The 18,355-nt window shown below is 37.3% G+C and overlaps 1 long non-coding RNA gene across 4 annotated transcripts in view; it reads left to right on the top strand.

Annotated features, from left to right (window-relative positions):
• The window catches only part of LOC107181365, a 192,275-nt gene that overhangs the window by 142,867 nt on the left and 31,053 nt on the right, over window positions 1-18,355 (top strand). For 3 of the 4 annotated variants that reach the window (XR_001513824.1, XR_435152.2, XR_001513820.1), the window contains one exon: window positions 11,339-11,432. This is a non-coding gene — a long non-coding RNA (uncharacterized LOC107181365). Of the gene's footprint in view, window positions 1-6,170; window positions 6,250-11,338; window positions 11,433-18,355 lie in introns of those variants that run through there. The other variant, XR_001513822.1, reaches the window with a different exon arrangement.

Genomic DNA, 18,355 nt, shown 5'->3' on the forward strand with positions numbered 1-18,355 from the left:
CTGTTTAGTCCCACAGGGATCGGGCCTAAACCGGCAGTCGGACATCCCTCTCGCAATCCAGGACCACTGGCTCCTAACCACTCACCTGCCTGCCTGCCTAATGCCCCCAATGGCCCTCCCCTGCCGGCCTGGTTGCGCCCTTGACTGACCTCCCCTGCTGGCCTGGTCACCCCCAACTACCCTCCCCGGCTGGCCTGGTCGCCCCCAATGGCCCTCCTCTGCCGGCCTGGTTGCCCCCAATGGCCTTCCCATGCAGGCCTGGTATCGCCCAACTGTCCTACCCTGCCGGCCTGATCTCACCCCTAGCTGCTCTCCTCTGCCAGCCTGATCTCACCCCTAGCTGGTTCTGACCCCACTACCATGGCTTTGTCTGGAAGGAAGTCGGTAGTCCGGAAGATGGCCGGTTGTCCCGCTCTAATTAGCATTATACCCTTTCATTAGTATAGATAGATTATATAGGACAGGATTGCTTAAATGGAGTGGGGGGAGCCTTTTTCAGGAGGAGGAGATGCTTTTGGCAGACAAAAATACATAACTCATATATCTGGACTAATAGCCAGCCATATGCACTATACTGCCAAACCGGTTATTAAAAAATTGAACCGCTTTCTTACACCTTACACCAAACAGCTATTGCCCTTATAACCCCTCCTCAACCCCCACCTTAGGTTCTGCCTTTGCAGTTCACCCAGATTACGTTCTGATTGGTCAGTTTCTATGCCAGTCAGCGTCAAAAGCTCTGCCTCCTAGGCAGCCACTGGCTCTTCGCAGTTCACCCAGATTTGGTTCTGATTGCTCAGTTTCCATGTCAGTCAGCATTAAAAGCTCTGCCTCCTAGCCAGCCATTGCCTCCTCGCAATTCACCCAGATTTGGTTCTGATTGGTTGATTTCTATGCTTGTCAGCTTCAAAAGCTCCACCTCCTAGGCAGTCATTGGCTCTCCTGGGAAATCCAGAAAGGCCCGCTGACAGCTATCTCTCTCTCCAGGCCTATCTCCGGGCCTGATACACAGCCTCCGTGGTAACTGTGGATCAGGCCCCACCTCTCTCTCTGGGCCTGATCTGCAGCCTCCGTGGCAGCTACTGATCACAGCTTGCCTCTCTCTCCGGGCCTATCTCTAGGCCTGATCACAGCCTCAGCGGCAGCTGTAGATCAGACCCTGCCTCTCTCGCTGTGCCTGCCTCACCCTGCCCACCCGCCTGCCATCCCGCGTGCCCACCAGCCACCAGCCTTGCTGTGATAAGAGCCTGTGGGCCCCGGGGCAGGGACCGAGAAGTGCTCCATGTACTTCCTGGTGACCGTTCATTTGGTCATTTTGGTTGTTACGGCCGTTGGCCTTTTATTATATAGATATCTGGTTCATTTTTAATTACATTTATTGATTGAATGATTGATCAATTGATCAATTGCCAGTTAATATAGATTGCCTTTATTTTCAGTCAGCCATTTTATAAAAATTATGAACTAGCAATAATTTGGTGGAGGAAACTCACACCATACATTCTTTGGCCAAAAAAAATTAAGTAGTTGTAAATACCATAAAGGACTTTGTTGTTTTGCTTTTCTTCCAAATATAAATTTGCTGTCATTTATAACTTTCCTCTTGATACATCTTCTCTATGCACATCCAGGAAGAATAAAATAATGCTGAGTTTTACCTAATAATCTTTATAATATACTAGAGGCCCAGTGCACAAAAATTTGTGCACTCGGGGAGTGAAGGGGGTGGTCCCTCAGCCCGGCTTGTGACCTATCACAGTCTGTGAACCCTCCGGGGATGACCATCTGCTGGCTAAGGCCTGCTCCCCAGGGGGATTGGGCCTAAGCTGGCGATCAGACATCCCTCTGGCAGCCCGGCAGCCCTCAGGGGATGTCCACTTGCCAGCGGGGAGCAGACCTAGGCTGCAGTTGGACATCCTTAGCGCTGCTGAGGAAGCAGGAGAGGCTCCCACCACCACCGCTGGACTGGCAGCCATCAGCCTGCCTTGTGGCTGAGCTCCATGTGGGAGCTAATTGACCGCCAGAGGGCAACTCCTGCATTGAGCGTCTGCCCCCTGGTGGTCAGTGTGTGTCATAGTGACCAGTCATTCCCAGTCTTTCTGCTGTTAGGGTCAGTTTGCATATTATCCTTTTACTATATAGGATAGAGGTCTGGTGCATGGGTGGGGATCGGCTGGTTTGCCCTGAATGGTGTCGCGGATCAGGGTGGGGGTCCCTCTTGGGTGCCTGGCCAGCCTGGATGAGGGGCTGAGGGCTGTTTTCAGGCAGGCCAAGCCTGCAACTGAAGCTCACAGCCTCTCCCTTTTTTCTTTTATTTTTTATTCTGGGATTTATTTACCTTCTGTAATTGAAACTTTGTCGTGGCTCCAGCTCTGAGGCCAGCTGGCTAAAAGCAGGTATCTGGGGTTTGTTTAGCTTCTATAATTGCAAGATTGTTGCATCCGGAGCTCAGAGCCGTGGTTTGGCAGGCAGGAAACCTTGGCTTCCTCCATCGCCAGGGCAACCAAGCCTCATGTTCGCTTCAGCTGAGTGGCTGTCGGTCGCCATCTTGGTTGGCAGTTAATTTGCATATCCTGCTGATTAAGCCAATGGGAAGCGTAGCGGAGGCATGGTTAATTACCATGTTTGTCTATTATTAGATAGGATGTTTAAATTTACTAACAATCTAATTCTTAATTTCATAATATGGGAGCAACAGAAATCACTGATAGTATTTATTTCACTTTCACCTTTTCTGTGTTCTTTGAAATGTATTACTTGAAATTCATATTTTTAAGCATTGACTATATTATTTTTTGGTTTGCATTGCATTATTTCATGGAATTCAAAGAATTAACTATACTAACTATAATTCTTTTATTTTGAACTGTATGTAATTTAGCCTCTTTTGATCAATAAAAATAATAATTTTACCTGATACAATCCAATAGAGAGGCATGTATTGCCAACATAATGACTGCTTTAAGATAATTTGTTTTTATTATTTTTTGTGAATGAATCGAATATTTCATTTTATTTATTGTTTCAGTTACTTAGTTGCAACCATCCAATCAATAGATATTTTTAAATATTTTATGTTTAATTTTTACTGACCATGAACCCATCTACTAAGTTTTACCTCCACATACTGATTTGCAGTTTATTGTACTGAGTTAAAGTTTGTATTATATATATTTGCATAAGGTGCATTTTATTATATCTGTACTAGTAGCTGCAGTGGTATCTCCAGCTGTATTCTCAGTGCTATTGAGCCATCAGAAAAATCACAGCATTATAAATGCCAGCAATATAGGGAACCTTTAATACTTTATTAATATTGAGGGGCATTGGGACCTATATGTGGTATTAGGACTGATATGACTCATATAGAGCAAAATATCTTATAATGTTTTGGTTTAAACATTTAAGTAGTTATTTTTCTGCACAGTCATTTCATTTCATTGTAAACAGAGAAGATGCAGCAAATTTCTGGAAATATTTCAAGTTTAAATGTGTAGCTTTGGATTTATCACCTTTGAAAGATCTAAAATGATAATTCCATTTATTTCTTATGAACCTCAAAATGAAACTTGACAGGACAGTCCTCTAAGCCTGAAAAATCTCTAATAAACAGGAATAACTCAGAAGCTCTTTTTGGTTGCAGTCTCTCATATTCAGAGTTCACTTTTTCATCTTTCAGTTATCTCACTGAGCCAGTAATGATCTCGTCTTTGTTTACTCCTGGAAATAATTTGTGTAATACAGACATCTTTTTCTGTTTATAAGGATTTTAGTCTTATGTCAATGTGTTATTTTCTCTAACAAAACTACATTATTTGGCAGGTTGGCATAGAATTGCTGTTCTTGGTAGGATTTGAAATATTGTTCTCTTTCAGTAAAAGATAGCTATTTCCAGACATTGTAAAATCAGGCATTACTGCGGGCTCACAGATTTCCTCACATAATATGGTTTCTTTTGCTGTTTATGAGTGCCTGCACCCAAATTCTACAGAAAGTCTGAGCCTTGTGTTTCCCCCAAATGCTGCAGCTTTGATACTCTAGTCACATTACCCTCCTTCTCAGACATCACTAAGGACGATATTCCTATTCTTCTGTAATTTTATTTGCATTTTCTCTACTTGTCATTTTATTCTTTCAATGTGTTGACATATGGGGATTTCTTCACCTCCTTGCACAGAGTTCTAACACCTCTCCCTACTATCTTTTTGTTTTTGTTAGAAATTATGGTAGAATTTAAATGTTTATTTTACTGTTTTTTCTCCATTTTTTTCCCTTTATAACTTTTTAAGTATTGTTCCAAAATACAAGTACTTGTTGCTTTTTTTTTCCCAGTTATATCTCTTCCGTTAGCTTTGGATAATACTTTCAGGATTTATTTCCATTAAGGAGGACTCTACCTTTTGGAGGGTTTCTTTTATTTATTTATTTATTTATTTTTGTTTGAAAAGTCACTTTGGCTGAAATATGCATTGTGTAAAAAGATAATGTTTTACCTCATCAATGCCATAAATATTATAAGTCAGGTGTTTACATATTATAGAACATTTAAGTTACATGATTTTCTTTTGTTTTTATATTGAGGACATTTTTTATAAAGACTTTTTTTTGAGTTCTGATTCATTATTTTCTTCTTAAGTTCCTACAACATCTAATAATTTGTTTGGTTCAATACAGCAGAATCGCTTTTAGACCTATTATCTTTGTTACTACCATGTAAATAAAGCATTATGGTTCAATACTCTGGACCTGGTTTTTTGGTTGTTTTTTTTTTTTTTTTTTTTTGTTGTTTTTTGTTGTTTTTTTTTTTTTTTTTTTTTTTTTAGCATTGACATAGTTTTATGATAGCTTCATGAAATCTATTTTTATAATAGTGTTTTTCTTTGGGATACTAGTGTCTTTTATGTCAAATGCCCAAAAATTCTATTATAGCACCATTAAAATACTTTAGAATATGTGAAACTTCTTTAAGGCCTCCTAATTTTTGTTTTCTCTCTCTCTCTCTCCCTCCCTCCGTGCCTCCCTCCCTCCCTCCCTCTCTTGCGTGCACACACATACACAAAGACGCTCCCATATTTTGTTGAGCTAAATTCTGCTTATTTTGCAATTTTTTATTTGGTGGCATGAGTTTCATCATCAGTCCCAAGATTTTTGTTTTATTATTTATGTTGCCCCACCATCAATTAATAGTGTTTTGTGTTTGTTTCAACCTGGGAGTTAGTTAAATGTACTGTGTAATAAAATACTGGTACAACTAATGCCTATATTTTTCCTATATTGCTTTAGCAAATTAAATGTTAAATGTGTGTGAATTTCTGTTGTCTGCCTCCAAAATGGGGCAGTACAACTTTGGTGTTTGATTTGTGAATGCTTTCTTTCAAAGCATTCTTCTCCTGTTTGCTCATAAAATGTCTTGTACTTCTTAATCATAGATTCATAAAATCGTGTTAACCTTCAAGGTTACCATGTTTCAGAGGGAATTTAAGCATACCTTCTGATGTTGAAATTCTTTCTCTGCCCAGTAATTCCATCTACACTTTTAGCATAATCCTGATCACTAGAATCAACAGTAGTTGTCATCATTGCTTTTCTTCTCTTCCCTTCTTTTTCCTCCTCACACTTCCAAGTATTGAAAAATATTTCATTTCTAGCATTCTGGAAATTTAAGCAATTGCTGTTGATGATGATAATAAGAAAAAGAGGAATATGATGTTTTAAAAAAGAAAATGGAGGTGATGTCAGTGGTAGTGATAGTTTTTAAGTAAGCCATGGAAAAGATAAACGAGTATATACTGCTAGATATGTGTAGGATAGACAACTTAGTCAGGACTCAGAAAGGCAAGAGGCAGAACCTGAGAAGATATGAGGAAGATAACATCTACATCATCCTAGTCATAAACTTCTAGCAGTGCCCATCATTTGAAGGTAGGAAGAGAGTAAAGTCACTCTTACATTTATTATTTCCAAAGGTAAAATAGCTTTATAAAATGTAATAATAGTAAATATAGTAGTTTTGCAGTGTATTTCTATACACTGTCACAGAGAAAGTCCTTGAAAAGTTCTAGTGCATGGTAGAATAAGTGGAAATTATTTCTCTTAAAAAATGGTTTTATTGAATGTAAACCTATTCACATAATCCTTCATATTGACATGATTTCAGTGTTCCGATCCTGCTTTCTTTCTACAGCATACTCATTTTCCCAATCTTGAGTTCTCAATTCACAGTGGTTTTTCAAGGACCATATTTTTGAGGTTGGTATAAACTATATAGAATTAAAGTAATAAATTAACTCCTAGCCCATTTGCTGGGTTTCAACCCTAACAGCTCAACAAACCCAATTGGATAAGAAGACTTAGGTCGAATTTATTATTGCCAGAATGTTAATGTGCATGCTCTGGTACTGTTTTCGGCAAAATATTGTTCTTAATTCTTTGTCTTCAGATAGGTCAGCTCTTAAAGTGGTTGCTTATTAGTGTACCCCAAATCACTCACTGGTATTCTCCAAATAAAAGATGTAACTAAAATAATTGTCTATCAGAACCAAATGGATTACTTATTCCAGCTGGAAAGATTCCCTGTCTACTTCAGATGGACATTTTTAGAGAATGCTGGTGGGGAGAAGAATGTGAAAGAAAGGATTGCTTCTTTTTCTTTCTCTAGTGAAAATATATAATTACTAATATATTATTACTAACATATAATTTATTAGTAATACCTTTATTAGTAATACTAATTAGTATTGCTAATTAGTAATTAGTAATAATTTATTCGTAATAACTTGGTTATCATCAACTTTCATAGAGAGAACTTCAGGTACTTTGGATTTTAAAATAGTTTTTTACTGAGCCAAATCATCTGGACAAATTCCAGGAGGACTAAAGACAAGGCTTAATTTGGTGGACAGGATTTAGAATTACCAAAGGTTCTTTATATTGAAAGTGACTTAGGCATATGCAATAAGAGACTTATGCTGTTTATCCCAAAAAAATACAATATTGCATTAAAACCAGAAGTTTTACAAGGTCCACTAAAAGAGTAATCTGGAATAAACCTAATAATGGTCCTAATAGGTACTTAGCAATGGCTTGAATATGTCAGATTAAGATTATTCTTTGTGATAAAAAAAACAGTTGAGAAAAACACATCTTGCATGGAGTGCATAATTGGAGCTTGAAATAGAAGAAATTTGGAATTTGTAAAAAAGCAAATATAGGCTAAACTATTTCTAATTTTTTGAATATTTGTTTTCTGTTGACATAAAATACTGTATAGAGTTTTATTTTATATACTTTCTTACTATGATATATTTCCATTAATTCATATATGAAATTTGTGAATTAGAATTCTTTTTAAAAGTCACCTATCAGATCAGAATGAATGGGTTCTTGAGGGCTATGAAATTGTATACTGCTAATGCTATAAAAAGCAATCACCTGTAAAAGTTTATGTTTAGATATAGTCCCCAAAGCTCAGGGAAGTAGAAAGCATATTTTCTTCCTATAGAAACTGCCATATTTTAAAATTAGGAGTGCAGTAATATTTTAAGAAAGCAGTTTTTCATTTTTTAAAAAATTGAAAAAAAGGGTAAAACCATAAATTATATCTCAGTATTGAACCATACTTAAAGGATCTTAATTAGAATAGGCTTATAGAACATTATATTCAGAAACAAGACTGAGGCTTTTAGGGTAAACCCTTAGTCTCACAGAGCCCTTATTATGTAAATTGCACAGAAATAATAGAAAGTATGTAGAGCTAAATGGGGACTTAGAAATCATCTTTTTGTGAAGAAGAGAACTAGAAGTGGACCAACCTTAGCATGGGAAACCTGGCAAACCTTGCAAAAGGTATAAGGCAGGAATTTATGTGAAGATATATTAGGTAAGTCTTCCAGAGCTACTATAGATTTTAGTTTAGTGGATGGGGCCTTCAAGAATTACTACAGTCAATTGTAGACTGCATGAGTTTGAAACCCAAGTCTGCCAGTTTTTAGCTGTAAAACCCTGAGCAAGTTAATCTCTCTTACCCTAAATTTTCTTATTTGTAAAATGTAGATTAAAATAGCACTTCTTAGGGTTGTTGTGAGGATGAAGGTAATTAATGCTACTTAGAATTTAGCAATCAATAAATGTTCTTATTAGTGAATTTAAAAACAAGGAAGTCTTAGCAACTTAATGGGACAAATGTTGGAGGTATTTAGCAATGTCTATTATCTAGAACCTTGTATTTTTCAATCATTAAAGGTAATATACGTAAATTGAATTCTTTTGTGATGTGGAGTATTGTGTGATTTAGAGTTATTGGTTCTTATTAAAAATGTAGTTTTTCTAAGGAAACACTAATCATGTTTCCTATAACTTCTGTACTAAGTATATTAAAAGACCCCAATTTATGGAAAAAATGTTCATTCTTGTTAATTCAGTTGTTATTAATAATGGTAATTAATATACTGTTACTCTCAGTTAACCCAGATTTCCTGGATTATGAGCCATTAAAAGAGTTAGCTATGGAAGTCCTCAGAAGAGATGGGAAAATTCATGCAGCAGAGGGAGACTACGGTTTTTAAATCATTCATAGTAATAGAGTATAATAAAAAGAAAAGCCGAGTTTCTCACCCAATCATTGTAAAATACTACACTCAGAATTAAAAATTACTAGGGAGACCAACAAATGAAATCATCACATATTTATTTAATGCTTTTACTAGAACTTGCTGGAAAATGATAATCTACTTGAAGGAATAAAACAGACATGCCAAATCCTAAATAATAACAAAAAAATAAAAATAAGGGACCATAAGTGAGTACCTGATTAATTAGTAAAGTAATTTGCAATAATTAGTGTAGGAAATCAGAAGACAAAGAGAGCTTTTAGTGTCAGATGGATGGAAATTTCCTTCAAGGAGGAAGCAGTATCTGAGCCAGGTTTTGGTTGACCAAGAGGTAAGAGATAAACAGCAAAAGGTGTAGCTGGAGTCAGATAGTAGAAATAGGAATCTTGCCAAAGGACACTGGGACTTCATTTCATAGCTGCAGACCATAGAGGCAGATATACAGCCCACCATAGATTTTAGAGGTAGAATAGCTTCCTGTTTGTGAGGACATTTGGGAAGCCCATGACTGTTTACCGGCTATTAAGCAGCACGGGCCCTGAGAGTGAAGGGGGAGGATCAACTGTAGTCATAAACTGAAGATTGATGCTAACTTAATAGAAAAACCTGAAATCTTTAGCAGCATAAAATAGGGTGAAAGAAAATAAGTATAGTTATCTTTAAAGATTAAGTAGTAATTGAGATCACCATCCTTATTATGTGTAGCAGAGACTCAGATATTTACCTCTGTTTATTAGACATTTCTTTTTCAGAAAAAAATCTAAAGGGTATGTGTGAATATATTATTTTCATTGCAAAGTATTTCTGGACTCATAAGAATTTTCAAAACTAAAATGCTAACAGCCTATTCATTGTTATTTTTAGAAGTTATGTTAGTATGTTCATGCTCTTGAGGGAAATGGTTTGTCACTTTTTCTTTTAAAAAACGTTGGCTTTGTATTTAAACAGAGAAAATGATGCTAGAGAGCTTTTTCCCCCTATTAAGTTAGGGACAAAAATTTTTAGTTCTGAGACATTGAGGGCATGTTTCTAGCTATATATGAGGTTCTAGGCTAAATTTTTGTTTTGTAACATAACCTAGATTTGGTTGGTTGGTTTGTTGTTGTTGTTTGCCACAAGTATTTTATTGATTACCTGCAGAGTTTACTTAGGAGGATACCAAAGCTTACAAGACATATAATCCATAAACATTATTCTAGTTTATCTGCATTGATTTATTGCTGAAGTTCTATTTATTGTATGTTTAAAGTTATTTCTTACCTAGTGAGTCTCAGGATTATCTTTTAATATTAGAAATGTAATCTTGGACTAAAACTCAAAAAGTATTTTTATAAATACTAATGAGGTCAATTAGGAGTCAGTGTTCATCAATACTTAGAGCCTGTTTCACTGGGACTATAGACCTTAGTCTTTAAAAATAGAGACACTGTGGCCTTAGTCTAGTTGTTCTGAATCAGGATCTCTGGGCATGTAATCTGGGAATTTACATTTTAAAGTAGTACCTTTGGTCCTTATAGTTTTGGATTCTCTGCAATTGCCATTTATGTCATGCTTGGATCCATGTAATCTAAGATATTACATAGTTGTTGAGGTAGGTGTGTGTGTGTCATGGAAGCATTGAAGTCATTTTAGATATGTAGTAATCAGATTAGCAAGTATTTCAGTAGTTTTCATAGACCTAAGTAGACAGTATTGTTTTTACAGTTAGTGTTTTATTCATTAATCTATAGAAAGTAAAGCAAATAGTTGCAGTGAGATTATTTCTTACCTTAAGAACAATTATATGTCCTTAATGCTTTTTAAAAATAGCTGGGCCCAAGCCCCACTTCACACAAATTAATCAGAATACCTAAGGAATAGGCTGAATCTTGATATATTTTCAAGAGTTCCAAGTGTTTCAATGTGCAGCTACAACTGAGCAACAGGGATGTATACAAATGACCAAAAAGAAGAATGATGTTGCTAATCCAAAAATTATTGCTATTTGGCTTGGGAATCCATTGTACTCCAAACCACATACTAAAAGTATGACACTGTAGGATCCAAATCCTCTTTTCCCTAACTGCTTGTCTCTGACCCATTTAAAAAAAGCGAAGAAAATTAGAATCAAATTTTTTTAGCAAAGAACATTTTACTCTGGCTAATTTTAGTTCCATTTTAGAGGCAATTTCTCTTTAAGATCTCTGCTAAGCTTCACTAGGTTGAGTAAAGTACTGATTGGGCAGTTTAATTGATAAGGAATAAACTTTTGACCTTTTCACAGGCACAGATATATTTAATCAGTTGATTTTTATGATTTTTGGCATTTATAACCAACTCAAATGTAATCAAGAATTATTTTTCATTATCTATTTTGAACAAGGAAAATATTTCCTGGAGTGTGGCTATGTTCATGTAGGACATCAGAATCAATATGTTTAAAATTATATTTTAAAAAATGTTCGTAGGAACTAGGCAGCCAGATAAATTTAGTACTGTAGAAAGTGCTAAACTTAATGACATGGATTACAATGTATGTTCCACAGACCTTTGATTCTTCTAATGTGAAAATTTCATCATTATTACAGTTTATTTACATAAAACACATCCTTTGTTATACACCTCCCTTTGTCCAAACTCATTAAAGAAAGTCAGAAAGAATAATTTCAAGATCTGCTTTTACATTTAAAATAAATGAGACCATATGTATAAACTCAAATTTATGATATTTTCTTATGTTTCTCTTTTAGATGTTTATTGAGAATATCAGTTTCTGCATGTGGGCAGTAGATATTGAAGGTTATATGGTTTACAGAAAACATCTTTAAAAGATAAACACTCAAGGTAAGTAATAACTATAGCCTCATAAATAATCTCATTTAAATTGTTAAGGTTGCCAGATTATAATTTGACTTGCTAAACGTGCTTACTTTTTATTATTGGCCCTGTCTAAATGACCTGACAACCACTTTTATTCGTATTCAGACACATATTTTTATGCCCTAACACCATCTTGACAGGAAGTATCAGATTTTATTTACCACAGCCAGTTGATAAAATTGGTGCATTATCATGGAAGAGAGCAAATCCATTAAAAAGAATGAAGAAGTAGCTTCTATCAGCTGTGTGAGCACAACTCAGTCCATAGAGTTATACTTGAAACAATAATTAAACAAAAACTACTATTCACTGCACTTTTAAAAATGTATTCATTAATATGTTCTTTAACCATGTTAAGAACTTGTTCTTTAACCCTCCAAAAACCCTGTCATAGTTTCAAATACAGTATTGCCTCTGAATACCAAATCTCTTGTCACTATTTCTTGTGTCCCCAAAGATTTATCTTGAACGAGCATATCCTTTTACTTAGCATGTTCTGCTCATGCCTCTGGTAATAACATGCTTCCATTACTAAGCAAATTTTAAAAACATTTTGGTAAAATTTTGAGTGACATATGAAGGGTACAAAATATAAATAATGTTGCACGTCAGATGGGCACAATGGAACCTTGGAGAGTACGTGGCCTGTAAATGGGGCACCTCTGTTCAGCTCTATAATTCTTTCTCAGTGGAAATAAGAGACCAGTCAAATCATATTTTACGATTTTTTTGAAAGAAACCAGAAATACAGATTTTGAAAAGTTCTAATTTTTCAATATCAGCATAACATTTGGCAGTGAAAAATCCACTTTTGCCACTGTGTGAGCCAAATAAAACAGTTTATAGCCTTTGGTAGGGGAATTTTTTTTCCCTTTTTTCTGTTTCTTTATTCTTTTAGAATCCAAGTACTTAGAATCTATTTTTTCTCCCTAATTTGTAGTTAGCAGCTTAGCGATTTTGCTAGTTTTCTGTGATGACTATTATTGTCAGAAATGACTTCTCTTGAAAATATAAATGATATAAATATTACTTATTTTTAATTCATTTGTACAGTTATATATGGTGAGTTGGTTACTTGGACAGCTATTCAGTTGTTTCCTGAATAATAATAATGACACAGTTATTTTTATAGTTTGTTCATCTCCACAGTCTAAAATGGAGCCTTCTGATTTAGGAAAAGAAAATGGAATCTTTTTTTTCTTTAATGGACCTTTTGCATAGAAAACAGAGTAAATCATTCTCCTCAGTCCATGGCACACTGTCATCACTGGTCCATACAAAGCACTTATTTATATTTTTTATTTATTTTCTTTTTAAAAAAATATGTTTTTATTGATTTTAGAGAGAGAGGAAGGGAGAAGGATAGAGAGATAGAAACATCGATAAGAAAGAAACATTGATCTACTACCTCCTGCATGCTCCCTACTGAAGATTGAGCCTGTAACCCCAGCATGTGCCCTGACCTAGAATAGGTGACCTCTTGGTCCATGGGTTGATGCTCAACCACTGAGCCACACCAGCCAAGCCTAATGTAACTGGTTTTTAGGGTCTTTTAGGATCTTTAAAATATGTGAAGCAAAAAGCAATAGAGCTGCAAGGAGAAATAGACAAATCCACAGTTATAATTAGGTATTTCAACTTTCCTTTCTCAACAATTGTTCAAAAATGTAGGCAGAAATAAGTTAGTAAACAAATCTTGAACTATAAAATCCAACCTGACCTAATTGCCATTTATAGAACATATATTCAATAACAGCAGAATATACATTCTTTACCACTATGGGAACATTCTCCATGATAGACCATATCCTGGGTCATAACACAAGTCCCAGTAATTTTAAAAGATTGCAGTCATCCAAAGTAGGTTCTCTATAGAAAACAGAATTAAGTATCAAACTAAAAAGAAAATAATGTGAAAAAAGTCCCAAATATTTGGTAATTAAGCACTATACATCTAAATAACCTATGAGTCAATTAGAAATCATAAGGGACATTGGAAAATATTTTAAACTGAATGATAAAACACAACATATCAAAATTTGTGGAATGTATGTTAAGCAGTGCTAAGAGAGAAATTTATCATTTTAAGAGAAGGAAAAGCAAATCCATTAGTGACTAGAAACAAGGAAATAATATAAAAGCAGAAATCAGTATTTAGGAAATAGCAAAAGATAGAGAAAATCAGTGAAAGCAAAAGGTGGTTGTTTGAAAATACCAATAAAATTGATAAATCTCTTGCTAGACTGATCAAGTTCAGGAGAGAGAGAGAGAGAGAGAACGAACTCTATTAAAATAGCCAGTGAGGAGTCTTGATGATGACAGCCTTTAACTTCTTGAATCACCTTACTGAAATATGGCCTGGCCGCTATCCCTTATCTCTAATGGACAGGCATCATTCTCGGATCTGTCTTCCTAATCTTTTATGGATTTCCCTTTTCTCTTCCTGTTGCTTAAACCTTTTCTTAAGGTTTTGCTTTCTCATTTTTGTGGAGCCATCCCAGCCCTCTGGGGGATTCTTGAGAAAGGATGTATAGGAAATAATTTTTCATTCTCACTGAGCTTTACATTTCCATGAAGGTTAGATCTTTTCACTTTGCCTTCATTTATGTTGCCTTAAGGTAATTAGGAATAGCTATTTAAAAATGTGTTTGCACCACCATTAAAAAATACTTTCTCTCTGCTTTATATAGTCTCTGTAACTACATGAAGAAAACATTCTGAAAAAGGCTTTCATGAGAAAGAAAATTCAAGAAGACATTGTTATTAAAAGAATCAATCCCCTTAGATAAGCTTTATTACCCAGAATTGTGTTTAGCAAAAAATAAATATGTATTTGTGTAGATTTCTTGTAAGTCACATTAAGATTTTTTTCATCACTAATATTAGCAAGATTTAGTATCAAGAAAACTTGATGTTTCTTTTGAAATGCAATGAGGTAGGTAGTCTGGTAACCTAAGTGGTCAATGGGACATATGTGAGCTAGAGTAAGCTCTGGGTCCTATTGTTGTTTCATATAAATATGAATGGCTTTGCCTCATTGATCTGCAGTAATTGGGACTACTTTACTGTGTCAAACAAAGGAGATTTTTTTCCTTGGCCAAATGGTGTGTGTGTGTGAAAAAAATATAGATATGTATATATTTTATATATATAACTAGCCCAGTGCATAAAATTCGTGCATGGGTAGGGTCCCTAGGCCTGGCAGGAGATCAGGGCTGATCAGGGCCAGACCGATCAGGGCCCGAAGGCCCTGGTAGGGTCGGGAGAGGAGGTGACGGTGGCTGGGCCGGGTGCAAAAGGAACAGATGCCAGATGCTGACGCTGCCCTCAGTGTCCCACCACCCCATGGTTCCCTGCCACCCCCACTCCTTCCCTTAGTCCTGTGCTGCCACCGGGGGCCTGCTGGCTTGGGGAGGAGACGGGGAGGGGCAAGGGAAGGTTTTGATCCCCAGTTTGGAACATGCAGGAGGCAGCCAATCAGTGATTCTCTATCATCATTGATATTTCTCTATTTCCCTCTCCAAAATCAATCAAATATATATTTTTAAAATGCAAGGTTTTTAGAGGAAGAAAGGTAGGGCAAGGGAGCTATTTACAGGGGGGCATTTGAGATCTTGCTCACATTTCAGATAGGATAACGTAAGGTGGCCCTCAGGGTGACAGGTGAGGAGTGGCAGTGGGTGGAGCAGGGCACTGCAGGGTGAGGAACGGGCTGTAATGACTGGGAATGTCTATAATAGTGACACTGAGTGTGTGTTAGGGCCATCGCTGGGATCATTCATCCCCAAGAGGTGTTGATTCTGGATGGGAGGAGAAACACGGAGATCAGCAAGCCTTTCTCAGCCTAGATTCACAGGGGTGGGCAAACTTTTTGACTCGAGGGCCACAATGTGTTCTTAAACTGGACCGGAGGGCTGGAACAAAAGCATGGATGGAGTGTTTGTGTGAACTAATATAAATTCAAAGTAAACATCATTACATAAAAGGGTACGGTCTTTTTTTTTTTTAGTTTTATTCATTTCAAACAGGCCGGATCCAGCCTGCGGGCCGTAGTTTGCCCATGGCTGGAGAAGGTGATGCGGGCGGCAGGAACAGGCTGCCCTGCTTCCCTACTAATGTAACATGCAGTGTAACTGCACATGGACATCAGTCACACGGCCACATCAATGCCCAGCCAGCGCTGGTGGCTGTGTCCTGCCACTCTCTGGTTTAACTGCAGTGCTATTGGCTGGTGGGGGGGGAGGGGGTAGCCACGCCCCCAAGGGTGGGCAGGAAGCCAGAAGCTGGAAGTCGGAGCTAAGGTGTCCTGGCAGCACTGCATCTGCCATAGAGCTGGATTGGGAGCAGCTGTTGTTGCAACTGGATTTGGAGTCGGAAGGGCTGCACTTCCTGCACATCACCAGTGAGTCGCCAGCCAGGCCAGGCAGGGCCTGGGGAGGCCTTTCCCAGCTGGCACCGGTCTTCCCAGGGTGGCAGTATAGGCCACTTTTTTTTTCCAATTTATTTTTGTTGTTGTTGGAAAGGAAGCTCTAAGCTTGCAGTTCCTGGGATCCCTGAACCATAGCATGCATCTCCAGGCCTCACTGCGCCCCCCTCCCCCTCTTCCTGCGTTGAGCGTCTGGCCCCTAGTGGTCAGTGCGTATCATAGTGACTAGTCCGCCTGTCATTCTAGTCATTACACCGGTATGGTTGCTGGGCTTTTATTATATAGGATATCTACATATATAAAAGCCAAGCAACTGGAACACCAGAACGACCTGAATGACCGGTTGCTTTGACATGTACTTCGGCCCTGATTGGCCCCTTTACCCCATCAGGGGTGGGGCTGACTGGCCAACCACCAACAGCCCCTCCCCCTGGCTGTCCCAGACCCGATTGGGGTCAATAAGAGCAGGCTGGCCAGACCCCACCCATGCATGAATTTGTGCACCAGGCTTCTGGTATTTTATATATAGCTTTTGAAGTACCTCCATCAACATTTACCAAACTTTAGAAATTAATAGTTATTACATGAAAAAAAAAAATGTGACAGATTATATTGGGCAAAACTGGCCAAAGACATATTTCTATTCCCACATACTCTTCCAAAATCTTTTTACTCTGTCATCCGGAGGCGTAATCTCTTTCACTTTTCCCTGAAATCTGGCTACCTTGATGAGTAGTGGAAGTGACACTAGATAGCTTCAGAAACTTAGTCATTAAAGATACAAGGGCTCTATATGAATCTCTCTCGCTTGAGATTGCTTGCCCTTAGAACTCAAACCCCCCATATTTTGAGGAAGGCCAGGCAAAATGAGGAGGCTACCACCACATCAGGCATGTGACTGAGCAATTTTCAGATAATTCCAGTCCAAGGCCTTCGAGTTGCCCCAGCTTGCACCAAGTAGAGCAGAGGCTAGCTGTCTCTTCTGAACACTGCCTGAACCTGTGGTGTTTGCTATGTAGCAATAAATAGCTGGTACAAAAAGGTTCTGTTTTAAAGTAAGTTTGGAAAATACTTATTGAACAGCATAAGAAATTTCTCTGCTACGGGAAAGCTTTCAGTGTGCTAACATGTGATACTTTCCAAGAAGATCATAGTTACGCTCCAAGAAGATCATAGATAGCATATGTGTTTTGCATAGAGCATCTCATGTGTCATCATTTGAGAATACTTCTCCAAAATCATCATTTTAATGCCTATGTATTCTATTAATAAACCATCATGCTCCTCTTCATTCTTCTGTGCTTGAGCATTTAGTTTATTTACAACATTTTGCTATTACATGTGTTTTGGTAAAAAAAAAACAAAAAAAAAAAACAGCAACAACAACAAAAAAAGACTTGCTTTCTCTTTTAGTTATTTCTATAGACTCTATTCTTTGGAGTACAATTACTATGCTATGGCATCTACAATTTCTAATGACTGCCTACATTAACTTCTAAGAAAGTAAAGCATTTTACATTATCATAATCAATAAAATTGTATCTTTTTCTTCAAATACTTCATAGGTTTTAACATTTTTCTTTTTTTTAATTGCTAAAATGTAAAGTTGCAATACACAGTTGTTTGAGTTTGTATTTTTATAATTTATACCAAGAATGAACAACACCGAATCTTTTTAATTGGCCTTTTTTTCTTAATGTATTGTTTCCTCCGTGGTTAGCACTACATTTGCCTGGGTCCTCATGGTCTCATGACAGCTCCACCATTAAATACCTATTTTTGTTTCTCAATGTCTCTGTGCTTGGCTTCATCCATAAAATGAGGAACTGAATATTACCTATCTCAAGTTGATCTCTTGCCTTTGAGATAGCATGGAGGGACTGGGAGAGTATTATGCTAAGCAAAATAAGCCAGTGAGAGAAAGACAAGTATCTCAGGATCTCACTTATATGTGGAATCTAATGAACAAAATAAACTGATGAACAAAATAGATCAAGAGACATGGAAGTGTGGAACACACTGAGGAATCTCAGAAGGAAGGGGAAAAGGGGGAGGGGGAGAGGTAAAGCAAAAAACTTACATGCATATATGCATTACCCATGGACACAGACTATAGTTCTGTGAAGGTCTTGGGGTGGGGAGCCAATACAGGGTGGAGGGAGCCAATGGGGGGGGAAAGGGGATATCTTATCTGTAATACTTTCAACAATAAAGATAAGTTTTTAAAAAAGAAGTAAATAATATATGTATATATATATGTATATATATATATAGTCTATATATATAATCTATATATATAAAAGGCTAATATGCTAAGTGCCCTAGGGAGTTTGACCAGAGAATGGGAGTTTGATCGCTCGCTATGATGTGCACTGACCACCAGGGGGTGGCGCGGACCATGGCAGGCAACCAACGGCAGGGTGCTGAGGGAGCCCGGGAAGGAGGAGGCAGGGAGTTGGCG

This window comes from Myotis davidii, unplaced genomic scaffold, assembly GCF_000327345.1.
Source record: "Myotis davidii unplaced genomic scaffold, ASM32734v1 scaffold110, whole genome shotgun sequence".
Classification (NCBI taxonomy): domain Eukaryota; kingdom Metazoa; phylum Chordata; class Mammalia; order Chiroptera; family Vespertilionidae; genus Myotis; species Myotis davidii.